At 42.4% G+C, this 24,156-nt stretch overlaps 2 protein-coding genes and 1 pseudogene across 2 annotated transcripts in view; 2 read left to right on the forward strand and 1 right to left on the reverse strand.

Annotated features, from left to right (window-relative positions):
* LOC146606877 (protein NLRC3-like) overlaps positions 1 to 24,156 on the forward strand; it is a 563,637-nt gene that overhangs the window by 422,668 nt on the left and 116,813 nt on the right. The window lies entirely within an intron of this gene.
* Positions 1 to 24,156, reverse strand: part of LOC146606884 (protein NLRC3-like) — a 501,574-nt gene that overhangs the window by 240,340 nt on the left and 237,078 nt on the right. The window lies entirely within an intron of this gene.
* Positions 9,149 to 11,222, forward strand: LOC146606887 (general transcription factor II-I repeat domain-containing protein 2 pseudogene; annotated as a pseudogene).

Consider the following 24,156-nt stretch of genomic DNA (forward strand, 5'->3'; position numbering starts at 1 on the left):
AAGACAAGAAGGTATTGGAACCAGAGAATGAACGTTTTGCGGTGCTGCAATTGCAAATGCTTGTATTTGATGCGGTACTTGGATTGTTTTGCCAGGAGTTCCCGGCATGCAATGCATTCCCAATGCACATGGCCTTGTCTAGATTCAGATGCTCTAAAACTCCGGAAAGCAAGTTTACAAAGTACTGCCCCGTGGATGCTTCGCACCTCACTATGGAGACAAGCCTCTCCTGCACAGACTCAGTAACATACCTGATGATTACTGAACACTGATCATAACCTGTGATGTCTTGGGTTGTGTCTAGCTGAACAGAAAACATCCCAGCTTTCTGGACATCACTGGCGATGCTCTCTTGAAGGAGATGGCCAAGTGCATCAATCACTGAGTTGACAGTTGTTTTGGAGAGTAGGGTGATGAGAGATCCTCTACCTCTTGATCCACTGGTCTGATGCAACTTCTTGCTTTTTTCAATGCAGTCATTCAAATGTTCTCCAAGGCACATATCATACTTGCCTAATAACACAATCAGTTCCAGAAAGTTACCATGATCGATGGTGTTATCACCTAAAGTGTATGCAGCCTCATTCTCCACATGCCTATAGCTGAGTCCCCTCTTCCCAAGTACTTTGATCACATCCACTATACGCTCTAAAACTTGCCGTCTCTTTTTCACTTGTGCTCTGTGAGCTGACAACTGACTGCCAGCAAACAAGCTCCTGATGTTGCCTTTTGAGCACCTTAAGAAAAAAGCTTCAGCACAGGTCTGGTGTGTATTGCTCTTTTCATGCTCCTCTGTGCGCAGATGTATATGTCGCCAGTCACTCATGCCTGTTATAAATGTGCTGGTGTCAGTCAGCCTTGCAAATGCCAGACACACAAAGCAGAACAATAAATGGCGTTCTTTGCAATAAGTAAGCCACTTCCTGTTGGTGCCATCTTTACAGCTGAACACCCTCATCACAACTGCACTGCTACTGTTCTGCTGTGGGTGGTAATCTAAGAAGGCCTGTAATATGGCAGGTTCAGGGCGAGCAAAGTAATCGATGCCCTGGCTCTCTCTCTCTTGCTCTTCCATCTCTCTCTCTTGCTCTTCCATCTCTCTCTCCTGCTCTTCCATCTCTCTCTCTTGCTCTTCCATCTCTCTCTCTTGCTCTTCCATCTCTCTCTCCTGCTCTTCCATCTCTCTCTCTTGCTCTTCCATCTCTCTCTCCTGCTCTTCCATCTCTCTCTCTTGCTCTTCCATCTCTCTCCCCTGCTCTTCCATCTCTCTCTCTTGCTCTTCCATCTCTCTCTCTTGCTCTTCCATCTCTCTCTCTTGCTCTTCCATCTCTCTCTCCTGCTCTTCCATCTCTCTCTCCTGCTCTTCCATCTCTCTCTCTTACTCTTCCATCTCTCTCTCTTACTCTTCCATCTCTCTCTCTTGCTCCATCTCTCTCTCTTGCTCTTCCATCTCTCTCTCCTGCTCTTCCATCTCTCTCTCTTGCTCTTCCATCTCTCTCTCTTGCTCTTCCATCTCTCTCTCTCTTGCTCTTCCATCTCTCTCCCCTGCTCTTCCATCTCTCTCTCTTGCTCTTCCATCTCTCTCTCCTGCTCTTCCATCTCTCTCTCTTGCTCTTCCATCTCTCTCTCCTGCTCTTCCATCTCTCTCTCTTGCTCTTCCATCTCTCTCTCTTGCTCTTCCAGCTCTCTCTCTTGCTCTTCCATCTCTCTCTCTTGCTCTTCCATCTCTCTCTCCTGCTCTTCCATCTCTCTCTCTTACTCTTCCATCTCTCTCTCCTGCTCTTCCATCTCTCTCTCTTGCTCCATCTCTCTCTCTTGCTCCATCTCTCTCTCTTGCTCTTCCATCTCTCTCTCTTGCTCTTCCATCTCTCTCTCCTGCTCTTCCATCTCTCTCTCCTGCTCTTCCATCTCTCTCTCTTGCTCTTCCATCTCTCTCTCTTGCTCTTCCATCTCTCTCTCCTGCTCTTCCATCTCTCTCTCTCTCTTGCTCCATCTCTCTCTCTTACTCTTCCATCTCTCTCTCTTGCTCTTCCATCTCTCTCTCCTGCTCTTCCATCTCTCTCTCCTGCTCTTCCATCTCTCTCTCCTGCTCTTCCATCTCTCTCTCTCTTGCTCTTCCATCTCTCTCTCCTGCTCTTCCATCTCTCTCTCTTGCTCTTCCATCTCTCTCTCCTGCTCTTCCATCTCTCTCTCTTGCTCCATCTCTCTCTCTTGCTCTTCCATCTCTCTCTCTTGCTCTTCCATCTCTCTCTCCTGCTCTTCCATCTCTCTCTCTTGCTCTTCCATCTCTCTCTCCTGCTCTTCCATCTCTCTCTCTTGCTCTTCCATCTCTCTCCCCTGCTCTTCCATCTCTCTCTCTTGCTCTTCCATCTCTCTCTCCTGCTCTTCCATCTCTCTCTCCTGCTCTTCCATCTCTCTCTCTTGCTCTTCCATCTCTCTCTCCTGCTCTTCCATCTCTCTCTCCTGCTCTTCCATCTCTCTCTCTTGCTCTTCCATCTCTCTCTCCTGCTCTTCCATCTCTCTCTCCTGCTCTTCCATCTCTCTCTCTTGCTCTTCCATCTCTCTCTCCTGCTCTTCCATCTCTCTCTCTCTCTTACTCTTCCATCTCTCTCTCTTACTCTTCCATCTCTCTCTCTTGCTCCATCTCTCTCTCTTGCTCCATCTCTCTCTCTTGCTCTTCCATCTCTCTCTCTTGCTCTTCCATCTCTCTCTCTTGCTCCATCTCTCTCTCCTGCTCTTCCATGTCTCTCTCTTGCTCTTCCATCTCTCTCTCTTGCTCTTCCATCTCTCTCTCCTGCTCTTCCATCTCTCTCTCTTGCTCTTCCATCTCTCTCTCTTGCCTCCCCTTTCCTTCATCCACCTGCTGGCCTCCACCACTTGCTGATGTTGCTAAATCTATGGAAGCTATGCCATAGCTACCACCAAACAATTCAGTAATTTTCACACATTTGGCAGCGTCTGCCTGAAGGGCTTGTTTCTTTTTGGCCCTAATTTTTTCGGCACCTCCTTTCCTTTTTTTGTTCTCCATTTTCTTTAGTTCGTCTATAAGATTGCTAAACAAGGGGGAGGGTGCATCCGACCTCCTCGGCTGTAATTGGTCCAGCCCAGAGTCGATCATGACCAATTGGCCAATCCAACACCTTTCATTGTTTATACCCTTCCCCAAAAAAAAACAAAAAATCGCCAGCGGCCCACCGGGCAAATGCCCGGTATGCCCGATGGCCAGTCCAGCTATGAGGGCAGGGCTGTGTTGGTCTGAGACTGTAGACAGTAAAAAGTCCACAGGAGAGATGGTAGCTGATTAAACAAGTGTCATGAGATAATAACAAAATGCAAAGATTGGTGACAGCGCTTGGAACCATAAGGCAACAAAAAACTGTGAGAAATAATTTAGGCTCTGCCTGTGAATCACTCTTTGCTTCTCTTCTTCCTTCCATCCCATCATTTCATATATCACTCTGCACTTGCTGTCTATGTGAGAACAAGGCACAACTTGCTATTGCAATAAACTATAATCTAATTATCCACACCTAACAACTCTTGCACTTAATCTATAATAAAATGATGACAGAAAAATGTTATAGCCCTGCCTTTAGTAGCCTCACACAGCTCCTGCTGTTTCCTCCTCATGTCCTTACCAGCCATGTCTGGACAATGTTATATCATGAGTAATATTTTTTTTAAAAATCCATCTAAATAAAACACACACATGCACACACAGTGACATTTTAGACCTTCTTCAGAATACTGTATATACTATGGGCATCATGGTGCTGATCCAGAATCCTTACATTATTATTTATTACTAGAGCTACAATAATAAAGCAAAGAGGAGGGGGAAGTAATAAATATGAAATAATGTATTTATGATGATTCCATGTGTTTCACTATCCACTCTGTGCAGGGCAAAGCTTATTACATTTTTAAACTGTAGAGATACAATCATTTTACTGCTGTAAAATCCAAATGTTGTCTTATTTAAAATATAAATCTAATATAATCTGCTTCTTAATGTATGTTCTTTAAAATACAGCGTGTGTTTTTAATATATTATAATTATAATAATGCATAATTATGTGGACATGCATATTAGATCGTTTTTTAGTGAAATATAATCCCTCCAGAAAGGCAGGAAAAGCCCGGAAACTTACTTTAAAACTAAATATGTTCCCTAAAACGGTGACAGAGCTACAGACCCATGACAGCCTTACACAGGTAGCCAGCAGCTGTGACCAGCACTACTTGTGCAGTTAATAAAAGGACAGGTAATGTTTGTCGCGCTGTTGCACACACAGCACGCTCGTTTGTTTCAGTTCGTCAGTTGCAACAAGACAGCTTACCAACGTGTACGTAATAAGCTGATACTCCTGTGTGCTACACACTACAGTGTGCGCTGTACACCTACTTACTGGTTTTGTCGCATCAGTCTGTGTCTCTGAGTTAACTTGTGTTTCTCCTACAGCTCCGGACCGTTAAAAATGCGCGTGCTCTTTGTGAGCTCGTTCCCGGCTCGTAACCAGCGCGTTCTGCCGTCAAGGGCGATCATTGGTTAAATGTGATCATGTGACTGATGGAAGCCAGATCCTTTTATTTAGCAAAATGTGATTAATAGTTAAATATTATTGTTGAGGGGCACAGACAGGACTCCGCACGCACACACACATTAAAAAAAAAATAATAATAATTTAAAAAAAAAAAGTTGCCTCAACAAAAGGGCACCTTGGGCACCCATCAGGAAAGGGGCGGGTGCTCAAGCCCCTCTAGCCCCCCCCCCCTCTGCACGTGCCTGCTGTTAGGTTAATTGTGCTGATCCTCGGGTTGGGGGATTTGTGTTTGTACTGGCGCGCAAAATTCAAACCAATGGAAGATGGACAACAAAAGTTCAAAGCCATCGGGTGCTCAGGTTAGAAAAAAGAGAAAAGATGCAGGTAAGCAGACGTGTGATTGGATAATGGCAGGTCATCCTGAACCAATCAGACTAAACTCCAAACAATACATTATGTTACAGATTTTAATATTAATTAGTCATTGTTACTTGTTGATTTGTCCTTTTCTCATTGTGTGAGGAATTATGACGACTGTTTGGTAGCTGTTATTGTCTCTCTCTCTCTCTTCATGTGTGTTTCTCTGGTGAAACAATAGTTTTGTGTTAATGTTAGGGCTGCACGATTTTGCATAAAATGAGAATCACGATGTTTTGGCTTAGAATTGAGATCATGATTCTCTCATAACAATAAATAAACATAAAACAACAAATGTCTCACGTTTTGTTGTTGCAGCAAAATGTTGTCCTGCTTGAAATTCCGTCTCCACCGTTGCTCGACGCTGCGTGTACAGAGCAGGTAGTGCAACAATAGAAAAATAGTTGCGGGACGGCACTGTGTAGCGTTTGTCTAGGGTGTTGATCGTTTTCCTAAATCCCTCGTTTTGCACAGTGTTGATGGAGCCATATCTTTGGTCAGGTGATAAGTGATAGCCTCCGTGATGTCTTTGTGCCTGCGGGAGTTCGACGTGTATAGGGAAGCGCTGTATAAGGTTCCCGTTATTGATGTTTGGGTGGTTGACCGGGACGGATTTTCTCCTGTCACTTTCTCGTCATCCCTGACGTGCTCTCCGTTGTTTTTTCCCTGCTAATTTTAGCATCACACGGCACAGCTTCTGTATCACGTGGTATAAGGCTCCGCCCTTGTCATTTGTTGAGCAGGAAGAGTGAGCGCTTGTTTTCATGCAGAGTACGTCCCGGATCAAAATGTGAAGTTTTACAAATCACCACTTCTTTAGTTAATATCATTTCAGTCTCAGACGATCTCGTTTCTCTTACAGAGGTTGAATGCACCTTCTGCGGATGGCGGTACCACACAGTGTGCGTGGACTTCCCCTGCACAGAAGGCAACTACAAATGCTGTGAATGCTAAATAAACAGAAACAAATGATCCCTGTTGTCTTTGCTTGATGATTGGTTTGAGTCTTGACAATCCACATTGCTGGCGTTGCATCTTTCAATGCCAGCAATGGCAGGTATCAGTGCTCAAAGCTTTTGTGTTTGTTTCCAACAAGTTGCCCACCTCGGGAAACAAAAATGTGTTCTTTTACTTGTCAGATGAACATATGAGACACTTTGACTCTTCAGTGCAGTGTGGAGCCTAACAAAGATCTGTTTTGTGTCCCAGCTGATCAGCAGGAGGAGGAGAGTCTGACGGAGCAGCAGAGGAACATTTTCAGCTACTTGGACTCAGCTCAGCCACTACAGAGGAAACAATGAGCTCAACACAGAAGGTGACAGACAGAGCAGGACCATATGACCAAAGATATTTATCACCATATACATTTGAACATTTGCCATAACGATGTAGCTGACGATAGAATTGACACCAGACAAAATACTTTACAGCTGCACAACTTTATTAAAAACCCATCAATGTATTTTCACTGAAACAAGCAGCTGTTGTTTATGTGCATTAAAGTTATATAAAAATGTAACAGTGCAAATGCAAATTCCTCGCTGACAGTTTAACCAAAAGGCGTTTCCAGTGGAAACTGGCCGACACATCCTGAGCATAACCATGTATAATATCCACTAAACTTCAGAAGAGGTTATACAGTCGTGGCCAAAAGGTTTGAGAATTGCATAAATATTGGAACCTGGAGAAGTTGCTGCTTAAGTTTTTATAATAGCATTTTGCCTGCACTCCAGAATGTTATGAGGAGTGATCAGATGAACTGCATCGTCCTTCTTTGCCATGAAAACGAACTTAATCCCCAAAAAGCCTTACCGCTGCATTTCATTGCTGTCATCAAAGGACCTGCTGAGACCATTTCAGTGATCGTCTTCTTAACTCAGGTGAGAATGTTGGCGAGCACGAGGCTGGAGATCATCATGGCTGTATCCCGATTCAGGTTCTGCAGCTTTAAAGTCCTCAAGGGCCGCGTACTCAAAGACCGCTAAGGCCGAAGTGCGAGGCTCGTAGGCTCGTGAAATGGGACGTCTAGCCTCCGTCGCGCTGCCCAGGTTGCCTAGCAACCATGATACTAACAGCTGGAAACGTTTCATACAGCTTTGTTTGACAGAAATGAAGGAGAACATATTTAGTTCATTTGTTTCTACATGAGCTCTGTGTGATTTGATGAGTATCTGAGGCTGAGACCACAGGACTGTGAAGCATGATTGTTGGGCTTCATTTCTGTGCTGAACAGTCGTTTAAGATTAGCTGTAAATAACAATTAGCTGATGTTGTTCATGAGACTAAAGTCATCTCACTGTGGCAATGTAAATATGATATGGCCAATATTATAGTTATTATATTAATCACTTCACTCACAGACAAGTATCTGTGACAGTGTGTATACAGATGTCTCATATATAAGAGACAAATTTTGTTCCTTCAGTATGTTGGCATTATTACATTTGGCTCAATGCTTACATATATGTGTAAAAGCAAATGTAGGAGGTGTGATAACTGTGTCTGATAGAATGAAGAGTAGACTGATATATGAAATATTCCTTTATTGGGTGAGAAAATCGGACCATGTCATAACTGCTTTAAGTCACACAGAATAGACATCAGAGCCTTAAACAGGCTGACTTCTGCTAAATGGGTCAAACTGGGCAGAAAGTCTACAAACACATAACATCCTTATAGAATATGATGTAACACTATAGATCAACTTAGCTCAGAATATATTAAATTCAATTTTATTTATATAGCGCTAAATCACAACAAAAGTCGCCTCAAGGCGCTTCATAGATACAGAGAAAAACCCAACAATCATATGACCCCCTATGAGCAGCACTTTGGCAACAGTGGGAAGGAAAAACTCCCTTTTAACAGGAAGAAAACTGGGGTGAGAGAAGGAAGACAGGATAAAGACATGCTGTGGAAGAGAGACAGAGATTAATAACAGATATGATTCAATGCAGAGAGGTCTGTTAACACATAGTGAGTGAGAAAGGTGACTGGAAAGGAAAAACTCAATGCATCATGGGAATCCCCCGGCAGCCTACGTCTATTGCAGCATAACTAAGGGAGGATTCAGGGTCACCTGGTCCAGCCCTAACTATATGCTTTAGCAAAAAGGAACGTTTTAAACCTAATCTTAAAAGTAGAGATGGTGTCTGTCTCCTGAATCCAAACTGGAAGCTGGTTCCACAGAAGAGGGGCCTGAAAACTGAAGGCTCTGCCTCCCATTCTACTTTTAAATACTCTAGGAACAACAAGTAGGCCTGCAGAGCGAGAGCGAAGTGCTCTAATAGGGTGATATGGTACTACAAGGTCATTAAGATAAGATGGGGCCTGATTATTTAAGACCTTGTATGTGAGGAGCAGGATTTTGAATCCTGGATTTAACAGGAAGCCAATGATGGGAAGCCAAAACAGGAGAAATCTGCTCTCTCTTTCTAGTCCCTGTCAGGACTCTTGCTGCAGCATTTTGGATCAGCTGAAGGCTTTTCATCGAGTTTTTTGGACATCCTGATAATAATGAATTACAGTCGTCCAGCCTGGAAGTAATAAATGCATGAACTAGTTTTTCAGCGTCACTCTGAGACAGGATATTTCTAACTTTAGAGATGTTGCACAAATGGAAGAACGCAGTCTTACATATTTGTTTAATATGTGCGTTGAAGGACATGTCCTGGTCAAAAATGACTCCAAGGTTTCTCACAACGTTACTGGAGGCCAAGGTAATGCCATCCAGAGTAAGAATCTGCTTAGATACCATATTTCTAAGATTTTCAGGGCCGAGTACAATAACCTGTTTTATCTGAATTAAGAAGCAGAAAGTTAGCGGCCATCCAGGTCTTTATGTCTTTAAGACATTCTTGCAGTTTAACTCATTGGTGTGTGTTATCTGGCTTCATGGACAGATAGAGCTTGGTGTCATCAGCATAGCAGTGTAAATGTATGCTATGTCTTCTAATGATGCTGCCTAAGGGAAGCATGTATAATGTAAACAGAATTGGTCCTAGCACTGAACCCTGTGGAACTCCATAATTAACCTCAGTGTGTGAAGAGGACTCTCCATTTACATGCACAAATTGGAGTCTATTAGATAGATATGATACAAACCACTGCAGCACAGTACCTGTAATACCTACAGCATGTTCTGATCGCTCTAATAGGATATTATGGTCGACAGTATCGAACGCTGAACTAAGGTCTAGCACATAGGTGTCAAACTCAAAATTTGGCCCGCAGCCTAATTACATTTGGCCCGCGAGGCCATACCAAATTACTATTAGAGCTGGCCCGCCGGTCTTATGCAGCGCATGTACTGCTAATACTACAACTCCCAGAATGCTCTGTTGGCGTTTTGGCGCGTCAGTCAGGACAGGACCCATTAACGCCCTCTCCTCTGTTTACTGTAGTCATAGCAACCGCATGAATACTGCCGCGCTACCTCTCCCAAAATGGCGAAAAGAAAGAACGAAAACAGGAGCTTCCTGGACAGGTGGGAGACAGAATATCTGTTTACCTATGTAAAAGACAGACCTGTTTGTCTTGTATGTGGAGCTCATGTGGCTTTAACCAAGGAGTACAACATTAGACGACACTATGAAACGAAACACCAAGAGAAGTACAAGGACCTGGACATGACTCAAAGGCGCCGGAAAGCAGAAGAGATGAAAAGAAGTTTTGTTTCACAACAGACTATGTTCAAAAAAGCCATATCACAAAGTGAGGCTGCTGTAAAGGCTAGTTTTGTTGTGGCAGCAGAGATCGCAAAATCAGCCCGGCCCTTCAGTGAGGGAGAGTTTGTGAAAAGTTGTATGATGAAAGTGTGCCCAGAGAAAAAGCAAGTATTTTCAAATGTTAGCCTGAGCAGAAACACAGTAGCTGATCGCACACGTGAACTTGCCAACAATCTAAATAACCAGCTGATGGAGAAGGGAAACAGTTTCGTTGCATTCTCCCTCGCTATGGATGAGAGCAGCGACGCCTCTGATACTGCCCAGCTTTCAGTCTTCATCCGCGGTGTGGACTCAACTCTCTGTGTTACGGAAGAACTTTTAGGATTAAAATCAATGCATGGAACAACCACAGGGAAGGAAATATTTGAAGAGGTTTCCAAATGTCTAACTGAAATGAAGTTGCCATGGGAAAAACTTGTGGGGTTAACGACAGATGGTGCACCAGCGATGTGTGGTCAAAGGAGCGGACTGGTGGGCAGGGTACGGGAGAAGATGTGAGCGGAGAACTGTGCAGGTGAGCTGACTGTTTATCACTGCATCATACATCAAGAATCACTTTGTGGCAAAGCCCTAAAGATGGAACATGTTATGACCGCAGTAACACGAGTAGTTAACTTTATAAGAGCCAAAGGTCTGAATCACCGCCAATTCAAATCTTTTCTTGAGGAGTGTGGTTCGGAATACGGAGACGTGCCGTATCACACGGAGGTGAGGTGGTTAAGCCGAGGGAAAGTACTGAACAGATGTTTCGAGCTACGCGAGGAAATATTTCAGTTTCTGGAAAGCAAAGGGCAAGACACAGCTGAGCTCAGGGAGCAAGAGTTTCTGTGTGAGCTGGCCTTTATGTGTGATATCACGAGCCATCTCGATGCGCTGAACCTGCAGCTTCAGGGACAGGGGCGTATCATCACAGATATGTACACTGCAGTGAGGGCTTTTAAAACGAAATTGTGCTTGTGGCAGAATCAGATGCTACAAGGAAACCTGGGCCATTTTCCCTGCTGCCAAACGATGAACATGCAAATCTCTACTGCTGTGTTCCCATGTGCACAGTTTGCTGAAAAACTCTGTGTACTCAGTACTGAGTTTACCTGGCGGTTTGCCGACTTTGACGCCCAGAAATGTCGATTTGAACTGCTCAGTAATCCTTTTGCAGTTGACGTGGCAAAAGCACCAACAAACCTCCCAATGGAGCTGATTGAACTCCAGTGTAGTGACACGCTGAAATCAAAGTATGATGCTGTGGGCGCTTCACAATTTCCACATTTCATCCCTGACACAATGCCTGGGCTCCGGACCCACGCTGCTCAGATGCTCTCCATGTTCGGCAGCACTTACCTATGTGAGCAACTATTCTCCTCAATGAAGATGGCCAAAACATCTCACAGGAGACGTCTGACCGATGAACACCTTCACTCGATCCTGAGGATTTCCTCAGCTCAGAGCCTGAGCCCAGACATTGAGGAACTAGCATCCAAGAAGAGATGCCAGGTGTCTGGCTTGGACGCATCAGAGTAGATCAGTGTGTAGCAAACTGAGCTATAATTACCATTTTCTTTGTGCAATTTGTCTTGCTACTCCCAGACATGGGCTTGAATGGTTTCACGTTTAATGATATTTTTATTAGTTAAGTGGTTTATTATTGTTATTTTATTTTTACATTTATTATTAGCCTGGGGAAAAAGTTTACTGCTAAAATTTAAATCAGAAGGCTGCAAATACAATTTTTACTTAAGAAATGCATTCCAGTGATATGTTATTTAATTGGAATTTCAATTTTGCATGTGTGCAATATTAAGTTATATATGTTTATATAAGTTATATATCGTTCAGTATTAAGCGTTTCTTATTCCATATTCAGTTTTTCAGCAAAACTTATTTGAGTCTGTAAGAAAAGGTTCCTTGTTATATTTGGAGGAAGATTTTTTTCAATAAATATTAACGTTGGCCCGCGACTTTGTTCCAGTTTTGAATTTTGGCCCACTGTGTATTTGAGTTTGACACCCCTGGTCTAGCAGGACAAGCACAGAGATGAGTCCACTGTCAGAGGCCATAAGAAGATCATTTGTAACCTTCACTAAAGCTGTTTCTGTGCTGTGCTGAGCTCTGAAACCTGACTGAAACTCTTCAAATAAACCATTCCTCTGCAGATGATCTGTTAGCTGTTTGACAACTACTCTTTCAAGGATGTTTGATATTAGAGCTGGGCGATATATCGAGTTTTTAAAAAATATCGATATATTTTTATACGAGATATAAGATGTGACAATATCCTTTATATCGATATAGTCTATGTTACATTATAATTATACCTGTGGAGCCGCAAGTTTGCCTCTCTTTCGTCCACTTTCGTCTTCACAACGTTACTCGGCCTCGCCTCTCCTTCACTGAACACAACTCCCCCTCCTCCCCCATTGCTTCACCTGCAGGAAGCGACAAGATGGACACGGCAAATCTCCATTAACGAGTTACTGCGCATCGACCCGTGTGTGGGGCTGGACGCCGTCAACGTGTTAGCTAGCTAACCACGCTAACGAGCTAACCACGCTAACGGCATGCAGCCCAGAGGTGGTGCACGGACTAAAATCCTTTCATTTTCTCAAAAGTTGACAGCGCGCCTTATGTATGAATTCTGGTTATGCTTGATGGCTGCGAACCGATTTTATGTGGAACACGGCGCTCAGCAATCTGTCAAAAAATGTTTTAGTACGACTTTGGTAAGCTACGGAGCTGCACCGCTTGATGGATTGTCAGAGCATTACGGCTGAGCCTCGCGGAGTGATACGTACTGTGCTTCAACACAATATTACAATATTACCCTACTGTGTATAAGGACCATAAATGGCACCTGTTAAGAGACGTGGTTGCGAAGCGGATTTCAAACTCCAGGCTGTCAGTCACGCAGTACAAGTTGGGAACTGAGCAGCTGTGAAATCTGTCTTTGTTATTGTGCTCAGCGTCTTTTAGTTTACATTTTGACTGCACAATTGTGAGCTTTTTGTTATGCACAAAAACAACATTGTTTTCTTTTATTTATGGAGCATTATTATTTAATAAATGCTCATAATTTATTTTTGAGTAAATTTTATGTACATCTGCTCTATATATAGATATATATCTTATATCGCCAACAAGCTAAAAAATATCGAGATATGAATTTTGGGTCATATCGCCCAGCCCTATTTGATATGAAAGGAAGGTTGGAGATTGGCCTATAATTAGCTAAGACTGCTGGGTCTAGAGATGGCTTTTTGAGTAAAGGTTTAACTACAGCCAGCTTGAAGGCCTGTGGTACATAGCCGATCATTAGAGATAGGTTGATCATATTTAAGATCGAAGAATTAATTAATGGCAGGACTTCTTTGAGCAGTTTTGTAGGAATGGGGTCTAAAAGACACGTTGATGGTTTGGAGGAAGTAATTATTGAAGTTAACTCAGAAAGATCAATTGGAGAAAAAGAGTCTAACTTAACATCAATGGTACTAAGAGTAGCTGTAGATAATATTACATCTGTGGGATGATTATTGGTCATTTTTTCTCTAATGATAAAAATTTTATTTGTGAAGAAGTTCATGAAGTCATTACTAGTTAACGTTAAAGGGATGGTTGGCTCAAAAGAGCTCTGACTTTTTGTCAGCCTGGCTACAGAGCTGAAGAGAAACCTGGGGTTGTTCTTATTTTCTTCAATCAGTGATGAATAGTAAGATGTTCTGGCTTTGCGGAGGGCTTTCTTATAAAGCAACAAACTATTTCTCCAGGCTAAATGATGATCCTCTAAATTTGTGACACGCCATTTCCTCTCCAGCTTACGAGTCATCTGCTTTAGGGTAAGTGTTTGAGAATTATACCACGGAGTCACGTACTTCTGATTAGAGACCTTAGTTTTCACAGGAGCTACAGTATCCAGAGTCGTACGTAGTGAGGAGGTGAAATTATTAACAAGAAAATCGACCTCTGTTGGGGTAGCGTTCAGATAGCTGCTCTGCTCTGTGTTGGTACAGGGCATTGGAGATGATAACAGTGGGTGGATTATATTCTTAATCTTAGTTACAGTGCTTTCAGAAAGACATCTACTGTGATAAAGTCTACTCTCCACCGCTGTGTAATCAATTATTGTAAATGTAAATGTTATCAGGAAATGATCAGACAGGAGAGGGTTTTCAGGAAACACTGTTAAATGTTCAGGTTCGATGCCATATGTTAAAACAAGATCTAGAGTGTGATTAAAGTGGTGGGTGGGTTCTTTTACATTTTGAGAGAAACCAATTGAGTCTAATAACAGATTAAATGCCATGTTGAGGCTGTCATTTTTAGCATCTACATGGAAGTTAAATCAATTTGTTGATCAATTATTAAGTCATGTACTAACAGAGACTTGGAGGAGAGAGACCTAATATTTAATAATCCACATTTCACTGTTTTACTCTTTGGTTCAGATGTGGATACTTTATTGTTCTTTCTTTGTAATTGTTTATGTTTAAGTTGTTTGTTGCTGGTTTTTAGTTTGTTTTTTGTCTTTTTGGGAGCTGACACAGTCTCTATGGAGATGGGTTTTTGGGGGGGTAGCAGGAGGAGAGAAGCTGCAGAGAGGCGTGTAAGACTGCAACTCTGCTTCCTGGTCCCAACTCTGGATAGTCATATTTTGGGGGGTTTAATAAATTTGTCCATATTTCTAGAAATGAGAGCTGCTCCATCCAAAGTGGGATGGATGCCGTCTCTCCAAACAAGACCAGGTTTCCTCCAGAAGGTTTGCCAATTATCTATGAAGCCCACATCGTTTCTGGGACACCAATCAGACAGCCAGCAATTTAAGGAGAACATGCGGCTAAACATGTCACTCCTGGTCTGATTGGGGAGGGGACCAGAGAAAACTACAGAGTCCGACATTGTTTTGGCAACGTTGCACACCGATTCAATATTGATTATAGTGACCTCCGATTGGCGTAACCGGGTGTCATTACTGCCGACGTGAATTATGATTTTACTGAAATATACATAAAGCATATAAACAATTACAGCAATATGATGCAACAAACACAGCAGCTACTGATCCAAAATACTCAAAGCTTCATAGAACTGAAACCAACATTTATTTTTAACTCCATTCTGCTGCTGATGCATACTTTAGGTTTCTGAACATTAAACTTGTTGCTGCCTTTCATAGTGTGTAACTTGAAGGCCCTGAGTACTTTCTCCCACACTGGAAACACTGGGATGATCACATTATTTGAACATTACCTAATAAGACTGATTCAGCACAGACAGTTATGTTAAACTTTCCTAGCAGTCCTTCACAAACAGGGAACAGTCTGTCTATTCTCTCCATCTGTCAGCTGCTGCTGGCTCTTCCTCCTCCTCTTCCTCACACACTGCTGAGTTTGTCCTGGTGGATCATCAGGGCTGCAAAGCCTCACAGATGATGTGCAGCAGTGGGTCCCTCAGTCTGTCCTCACTCTGGACACTTGCAGTCGTCACACATGGAAATCAAATGTGTGATAAGCTGCAGGATTCAAACACAAGTGTAACTTATAAACACATGTTCATACTTTTATTCCACAATCAGAGAGAAAGAAACAGAGAGAGAGTGCAGGACAGACAGACAGGTGACAGTCTCAGGTGTACACACTGCTACACAACAGCACCAGAGAAGCAGGATTTAGTGTTTGTGTTATTACGAGTGTAAACAAGAAGAGTTCCAGATGGTGCAGTGGACACATGTGTGACTGCTGTGATTAAAGCATCTTTCTTTCAGCTTAACGAGTGAACCGTCAGCTCGTTCAAACACACGTTAAAGTGCGTTTGGCTCGACACCACCGAACAGAGGCAGCAATATAACACAGCTAACATTAACAGTGCAGTGGATCCTGCTTGTGCCGTGATGTTCAGGACTGCAAACCGAGCAGCATCACTGACTTTCAGCTTGTTGTGTTTGTGGATATATGACTGACTTTAATTATCCACAAAATCATCACATTCTCTGTCAGATGAAGGTCGACTATTGAACGGCGTATATTTTAAAGGCTTTAAAACCAAGTTAACGCTGAAAGTACAAACATCACTAATGTCACATAACTCTGCCGACAAGGCATAGCTATGGCTATGAAATGCTCTTTGTGTATCACTTCTTCATTATGAAAGATGTCATTAATGCACTAGTAATGTCTCATCTGGAGTATTGTTCAATCATTTGGTCAGCAGCTAATAAGACAGATCTTAACAGACTTCAGTTAGTCCAGAATAAGGCGTCCAGATTAGTGTGAAGATGTTCATACTATACTAATATTGATAAAATGCATAATAACCTTTCTTGGCTTCCTGTACAGGCTAAAATATTCTATGGCTTACTTGTAGTTCTAAAGAAAGCAATTCTGTTAAACACACCACATTTATTCTGCTCAGCTGCAGTATCCAGATGAAATACATCATCATATTACACAGTTTTCAACAAGCTGCAACTTAGTAAATGCTCGAGTTAAAAGTAACGTTTTGTAAAACTGTTACATTTAGAGCAACTTTTAAGTGGAATAAGTTGCCTTAAAAAATTAGAGAATTATTCAAAACTTCAATGAACACTTAAAAGCCGATTTACAGAGCTTTTAGTTGTTGTAAATATTGTAAGACATGATTTGTTTTTGAAATTTGTGTAATGTGCCTCAATGTTATTGATATTATTATTATTGATTGCTTATATTTGAACAATTGTGAAACCTCACTGTGGATGTAAGAGTGAAATTATGTGGATATCTTGAATCCACTTTATTGTGTAATATTTTATGTGAGTATTTGACGGAAGACGAGCAACATCTGTTGTGGAAGCTAACGGGGTTCCTTTAGAATAAACAAACATAGGATTTATTATCACTGAATAATTCTGTATAAATCTATACAAATTATAGAAATATGTAATAGGAAACAACAAAATAATCTAATTTATAAAATAATGTGTGTGTGTGTGTGTGTGTGTGTGTGTGTGTGTGTGTGTGCATGATTTTAGTGTTTGAACAGTCATGAATTATCTTTAACAGCAGGTTGGATGTAATGTGTTAGAACTACCAGCAGGTGGGGATAAGAGACCTTTAAGGTGTTTGGTGCCACGCTCCACCTTCAGGTTTAAAACTAGTGTTAATGGAGTTTTAAGGTTGAGTTTGTTCCACGACTGCATTTCACTCACTGCCTCTGTTTGTATCTCTGTCACTGCAGGACCAACATGGAGCCAGAAGTCAGCGCTCTCAGGAGGCCGACAAACCTCACAGAAGAAAGGGAGAGAAAAAACACACCTGTGACGAGTGTGGGAAGGGTTTTACTGTGAGGGCTTCACTAAAACGGCATCAGGTCATCCACACTGGAGAGAGACCGTTCAGCTGTGACTTGTGTGGAAAGTCTTTTTCCTTGAAGCGTTCCCTAAAAACACACAAACTCATCCACAGTGGAGTTAAAGCATACAGCTGTGATCAGTGTGGCAGAGCTTTTACTCAAAGTAGCAGCTTACAGAGGCATCTAGTTACCCACTCTGGAATTAAGGCATACAGCTGTGACGAGTGTGGGAAGGGTTTTACTGTGAGGGCTAAACTAAAACAGCATCAGGTCATCCACACTGGAGAGAGACCGTTCAGCTGTGACTTGTGTGGAAATTCTTTTTCCAGGAAGGGTTACCTAAAACAACACCAACTCATCCACAGTGGAGTTAAAGCGTACAGCTGTGATCAGTGTGGCAGAGCTTTTACTCACAGTAGCAGCTTACAGAGTCATCTAGTTACCCACTCTGGAATTAAGGCATACAGCTGTGACATCTGTGGAAAAACTTTCAGCCAGAGAAGGAGCCGAAATACACACCTACGCATTCACACCAGACATGATGTGTACTGCTGTGAACAGTGTGGCAAATACTTTACAACAGACGCACAGTTACAACGACACATGTTTACCCACACTGAGGAGAGACCTTATGAATGTGACCTGTGTGAGAAGACTTTTAAATCTCCACATCACCTGAGACGACACCAACAGATCCACACCAGAAAGAGACTCTACAAGTGCAGCTACTGTGAGGTATGTATTTATATTGTTATCTTGTCATTTTAGCCTGACTGTTTGGAACAACTCTGCTCATTAAACTGTGTTAGCATGTTAGCAATTCTACTGCATGGAAAAGCAGCTCTGAGTGATTATTCAGATTTTCCTTTCAGTTATGATTTTAGTATTACTGTAGTATTATGGTGGTAGTATTGTAGTTATTGTAGCCCAGTAAACTGAGTGTGTTAACTGAAACAGTCAAATGTAGTTGGACGTCTGCAGAGATGCTCTTTATTTCAGGCGACGTTCAGGATACAAATGTTGAAGGACTGACTTACACAGTCTTTGTGTCTTTGTTTAGAAGCAGAGCGACACAGATGGATCTAGTTCTCAACCCTGTCATCACTGTGGTGGTGGGAAAGACTTTCATTGTGACCTCTGTGGAAAAACTTTCAGTCGGCAAAAGACCCTAAAAGTACATCAACGTAGACACACTGGAGACAAACTGAAATACTGCAAAGAATGTGGGAGAAGCTTCACCACATCAACTGACTTAAAACGACATGAACTGATTCACAGTGGGGTTAAAAAGCACCTCTGTGATCAGTGTGGGTCATCCTTCACCACTGCAGGTCAGCTTAAATCACACAAAGGAGTCCACACAGGAGAGAAACCACACAAGTGCAGACACTGTGAGAGAAGCTTCTCACGGTCAGATAATCGTAACATTCATGAACGTGCACACATGGAAGGAAACTACAGCTGTGACCAGTGTGACAAGAGCTTCAGGAATCTCAGATCATACTCTGCACACAAACGATCCCACGTTACTAATAAACTGTTTCACTGTTACCAATGTGCCCAAACATTCACCTCATTGTCTGCTCTGTGCAAACATCAGCGCGATCACTCAGGGCTGAAATCACTCCCATCACTGGATCACAGTGAATCTGAAGACACAGAAAGATCCTCTGGTTTCTGTGTCAGACTCAAAAAGCTTGAGATCAGGCTCCACAGAGTTCAGATAGAATCTCCTGTAAAAATCTGATGAGGCAGCTGTGAATCAAACTCTTCCCCTAGTTCCATTTTAAGCTTTCAAAACTGTCCTACTGTAGAGTTCATGTCAAGTGGTTAGATTTCTTTTCATCAGTTGGTTGAAAACTGTTTCCTATTATAAAGTTTTTGTTTTAATGTATTTTGATGCACATAAATGTTTTCTTGTTCAGGTTCTTTATGTTATTGAATCTTGCAAATGTTAAATAAAAAATTCAAATGTTAAATATCTTCACTGATGGTTTAAATAAACTGTCCTTTCAGCTTTAGCTCCTAATTTATTCATTATTTATGGATGTAGCACAGCAGCCGTCTCTTGATTAACACATGGAGGGCTCGGGATCTGATGGTGTCGTCTCCCTAATTTGCCCACTCAGTAAATCTCACTCATGGCCAAGAAATTGAAATAAACCTTGTTTCCCTGCTGGATAGTGATCCACTGTAACTCTGCTCCTCCTTCCTGTTTAGGATTTCTGTGGCTGAAGTAAAATTCCCTCCATCCATCACTTATCCCAGCTAACCCAAAGTGAAATAAAGTTTTGCTGGTCTTAAAAAAGCATTACAATAATGGGCATTACCAATGCAAACTGAATGATACAGAAGATGAAAGAAGAGACTTTGATCAGTTAATAAAGCTCATGATCTGGATTCATTGTGGCTGCTACACAGATACTTCTGGGTCACTTCTCTCAGTTAGGAACCTTCCTCACCAAACTGACTGTTGGACCACACCCCTGGTTTCATGAGAAATTGTTTCAGCCATGATTTCTCTTCCTGTATTTCAGAGTAAAGACTGAAGTGACAAATGGAAGCATGTTTAAAAACACAATGTGAGAGAGACGTTCAGGTCCTTAGAAGTTACCCTGGGTTTTTCTGTCACCCTGCTAGATGTTACACACCTTGTTATTGGACTGATTTCTACTGCTGGACTACTCCTGCGGAGAGTAACAATACTCTTACTAATTAGCTTTCTGTATAATATTGGTGACGCTGAGCACGTTTCCAAGGCTACCATCTGTCGGGCAGTCAGGAATGTTACAGTTGCACTGAAACGTCTCCTGTACTCGTTTGTGGTGTTCCCCGGTCATAGACCCACAAGATTGCAGGTATCAGGATGACCAAAACTTAATTCATGATGTGGTGATACTTGAACTACTACTTAAATTTTACATTTATTTTCAGGGTTCCCAGGCGTGATTGGCTGTACAGATGGCACTCACATTCCAATCATTGCTCCTTCAGTAAATGAAGGAGACTATGTGAACAGGAAGTCTTTCCACAGCATTAATGTACAGGTACATAGTTCCCTGTAGCATTTCAAACTAACAAATTATTTCATTATAGTAATGGATGCTAATTTGTGTTCTCTGCACTGTGAAGATCATATGTGATGCTGCCAACATTATCACAAATGTGGAAGCCAAGTGGCCAGGCTCTGTCCATGACTCACAAATATTCCGTGAATGTACACTGAGCACAAAATTTGGACATGGTGAGTTGAGAATACCTTAAAATATATAAAGACCAATTGCTTCAGGGACATTTGAACTGAAGTATATCCTTCTGTCTTAGGAGAGTTCACTGGCTACTTGCTTGGTGATAGGGGGTATCCATGTTTACCCTATTTGCTTACCCCTTACCCTGACCCTGAACCGGGCCCACAGCAGCGATATAATCTGGCTCATTGCAGGACAAGAGCCAGAATTGAAATGACTATCGGAATGCTTAAGGCCCGGTTCCAGTGCCTGCAAAGACTCAGGGTCACCCCAGAAAGGGCATGTGACATTATTGTGGCATGTGTGATTCTTCACAACATTGCCACAATTAGAGGAGAACACTGTCCTTCTGAACCAAACATCAGCAGTGATCCAAACCATGAACATCCTGACCCTCCCACGGACATACAAGATGGAAGTGCAGTCAGAGACACCATATGTCACAATCATTTCTTTTGACCCATCACCTCAACATGTTGAAAGAAGAATAAACAGATTTTTTGTTCAACTGGCTTTATTGGTCGCCTGTGTTTCCTGTACACAAAGTATTAAAAGATGTAAACCTCATAAAGTGTCTCTGTTGCTTCCTCCTCTGTAACAGCTGTCAATGTTTCTTCATTATTTTCCTGTAGTAAAGAAATAAACAACATTGCTGTTCTACTGTAAACTCATATAATCTGTGGAGTATTACTCACAACTGCATGTTGGTCTGGCTCAACAGGAGGCTGCACCAGATGCAGTACACCACCACCATCAACTGATAGAATATGAGGTCTATACAGGTCACTTATAACTTACAAGGGACCAAATGGCAATTAACAAACATACCAATCACCTTACACTTCATTGTCATTATGCTCTCAAAGACAACCAAGACTGAGGGAAGGCAAAATCAGTAGGAAAATAACTTCACTACAAAATAATCCATTATGGTAAAGAGTTTATCAAATGAATGAGCAGCACTGCAAAGGTGACTGTGAAGAAAGGATGTATGCACATCATGTATTATTTTGAATTTACCCCCTATGTAGGCACTTGTGTCTTGCGGGATTATTGACTCAGAGGATGTCCCCGCAGAGATGCCTTCGGCCACAGGGCGCCCACTGTTTTGGCTGAGGGCCAACTGCTGAGCCTCTGTGAGTGGTGGTGGTGGAGGACCCCCACCTGTTTTTCAGGCCTCCGCTTTTTTTCTGTTGGCTATAACGGGCCACATTTGAGCACACAGAGTAAGCAAATATGTACTTGTAATGTGCTCAGATAATTTCAATAAGTGCTTACAGAAAGGAAATTAATGTAGCCTCTAACTGCAATTGATTTACATGGGACAAACAGACCAAGCACTATGGCTCATAATACAATTACACCTCACCTGTTTGGACTATATTTTTATATTTCATTTTTACTTGCTGCCAGGAACGTTTGGGGCCTGTTGGGTTGCACCTGCGCTCACATCACATCACAAAATAAAATGTATAAAATAACAAATAAAATAACATATGATAAAATAACGTGTTAAATGGGTGGAAATCCCTAGATCAATGTTTATATTAACACTCACGCATTGACTCTGTCGGAAGGATGCCGTCTGCAAGCAGAGCTGCTTGAACCTCAGCGCTGAGGTCCAGACTACTTCCTGTGAAGCCACGTGATGTAAATCTGCTGCTGTAACTTCACAGTTTACTGAAGCTAAATGCAACGTTACCATATAATCTGTTTTCAACAAAGGTTTCACTCCGTCCGGTGTTGATGGAATGATTCAGGCCGTACTCGTCAGGCTTCCCGTCGACCACACGCATTTCAGTCACAAACCCCGTGACTGACAACAAGGGAAACAGCAGAAGAAAAGATGTGAAAAATACTGGATGATGATGATGGAGGATTAACCGCGGTGGCTAAACTGTTTCCTGTCTTTGTGGGCGTACTCACAGGGAAGTTTCCAGGCACGTCAGTCTTGGTGGCTAAAGTCTCCATTTTCCAACATGTATCGCTACAGGTGCAAAGACACAACATTAATCATCAGTGTAAATATTTTAATGCTGTCCAAACGGTGTTTGCTTTGTCTGTCCTCTCGCACTCACAGAGGAAACGAGGACGCCACCTTCAACCCATCTTCAGTTGGCTCAACCATGGCCGGACTTCCTGTTGGCTTTGTGACAGCAAACCACTTGAAATGAGAGCAAACTGCAGTCAAGCACCACTTACAGCAACCTGTGGACACGCAAATGGAAAGCACTGAGAATCATACAGAAGCATAAGAGCTGTTTATTGTAACACGTGTGTGTGTGTGTGTGTGTGTGTGTGTGTGTGTGTGTGCACATTAATAATACACTGATGTATGTTAGTTTGATTTATGCTATATCTGAGAAAACAATTGCAGAATTTTACATCAAAGTTTCCAAAGCTGATGTTTTGTTGTTCACACTGTTTTATATTCATATATCTGTGAAGGTTCTCAGTCATCCAGGTCATCGTAGTCAAAGGAGCTTGCAAAGAAAAGCGTCTGGACTTCTTTAAGTTACTTGAAGACGTTTCACCTCTCATCCGAGAAGCTTCTTCAGTTCTAAGGTCAAATGGTGGAGAGTCCCAGATATAAACCTAGTGGGAGTTTCCCCCCACAGAGGGACAAAAGGACCCCCTGATGATCCTCTAATCGCCTGAGCCAAGGTGTGAAACTGGGTGTGGGTCCCAATCAGCCAGAGTTTCGGGTGTGTTCATTGTGAAACCTGGCCCCACCTTATCATGCGAATTCCTGAGGTCAGATGGCCCAGGATGTGAGTGGGCGTTAAGGCGTCTGGGAAGGGATCTCAAAACTGGATTATAGATGGCAGAGAGTTGGTGTCGTAAACCCCGCCTCTGTTCAATGATGGTCGCTCACAGTGGACATAGATGGCTTCTTTCACTCCTCTTTCAAACCATCTGTCCTCTCTGTCCAAAATGTGAACATTGGCATCCTCAAAGAGTGTCCTTTATCCTTAAGATGCAGATGGACTGCTGAGTCTTGTCCTGTGGAGGTGGCTCTTCTATGTTGTGCCATGCGCTTGTGAAGTGGCTGTTTGGTCTCTCCAATGTAGAGGTCTGAGCATTCCTCGCTGCACTGTACAGCAAACACCCCATTGTTAAGTTTGTGTTTTGGCGTTTTGTCTTTCGGGTGAACCAGTTTGTGTCTGAGCGTGTTGCTGGGTCTGAAATGCACCGGGATGTCATGCTTGGAGAAAACTCTCCTGAGTTCCTCTGATACACCAGCTGCATAGGGGATGACAATGTTGTTGCGTCTGTCCTTCTTATCCTCCTTCGCTGGTGTCTGGTCTTCTTTTCTTTGCCTCTTTGCTGACTTTAAAAACGCCCATTTAGGATAGCCGCACGTTTTGAGTGCTTCCTTTACATGTGTTTGTTCCTTCTTTTTTCCTTCAGGCTTAGAGGGAACATGTTCTGCTCGGTGGTGTAGGGTCCTGATTACTCCAAGTTTGTGTTCCAGAGGGTGATGGGAGTCAAAGAGGAGGTACTGGTCCGTGTGTGTGGGCTTCCGGTAAATTTCGATGTTGAGGTTGCCGTTCTCTTCAATGTGCACGGCGCAGTCCAGGAAAGGCAAACAGTTGTCCTTTGTGTCTTCCCTGGTGAACTTGATGTTCATCATCAACATATAAAGTCGTTCATAACAAACTGAAAGGCCGGGAGTTTAAAATGCAAACCGATGGAAGCAGCAGTAGAAGACTATAATGTCACAGAGCACACAGTGTCTATTATTGTGTAGACATTTATAAATAAGAGCTTAATAAAGATGCTTAATTTCTTAAGAAATAAACAGGTGGAGGGATCTTTATCAAAAGTGGATGTTGCATCTGTGGCTAAACCCCTGTACCCAAAAACTTTAAAAATCTAGTGTGTGTGAGGCTGTGTAAGTAAAGC

The sequence above is a fragment of the Diplotaxodon limnothrissa genome, unplaced genomic scaffold (assembly GCF_057381915.1).
Source record: "Diplotaxodon limnothrissa isolate DT_005_m unplaced genomic scaffold, D_limnothrissa_male_GT1.1 unmapped_scaffold_4, whole genome shotgun sequence".
Taxonomy (NCBI): domain Eukaryota; kingdom Metazoa; phylum Chordata; class Actinopteri; order Cichliformes; family Cichlidae; genus Diplotaxodon; species Diplotaxodon limnothrissa.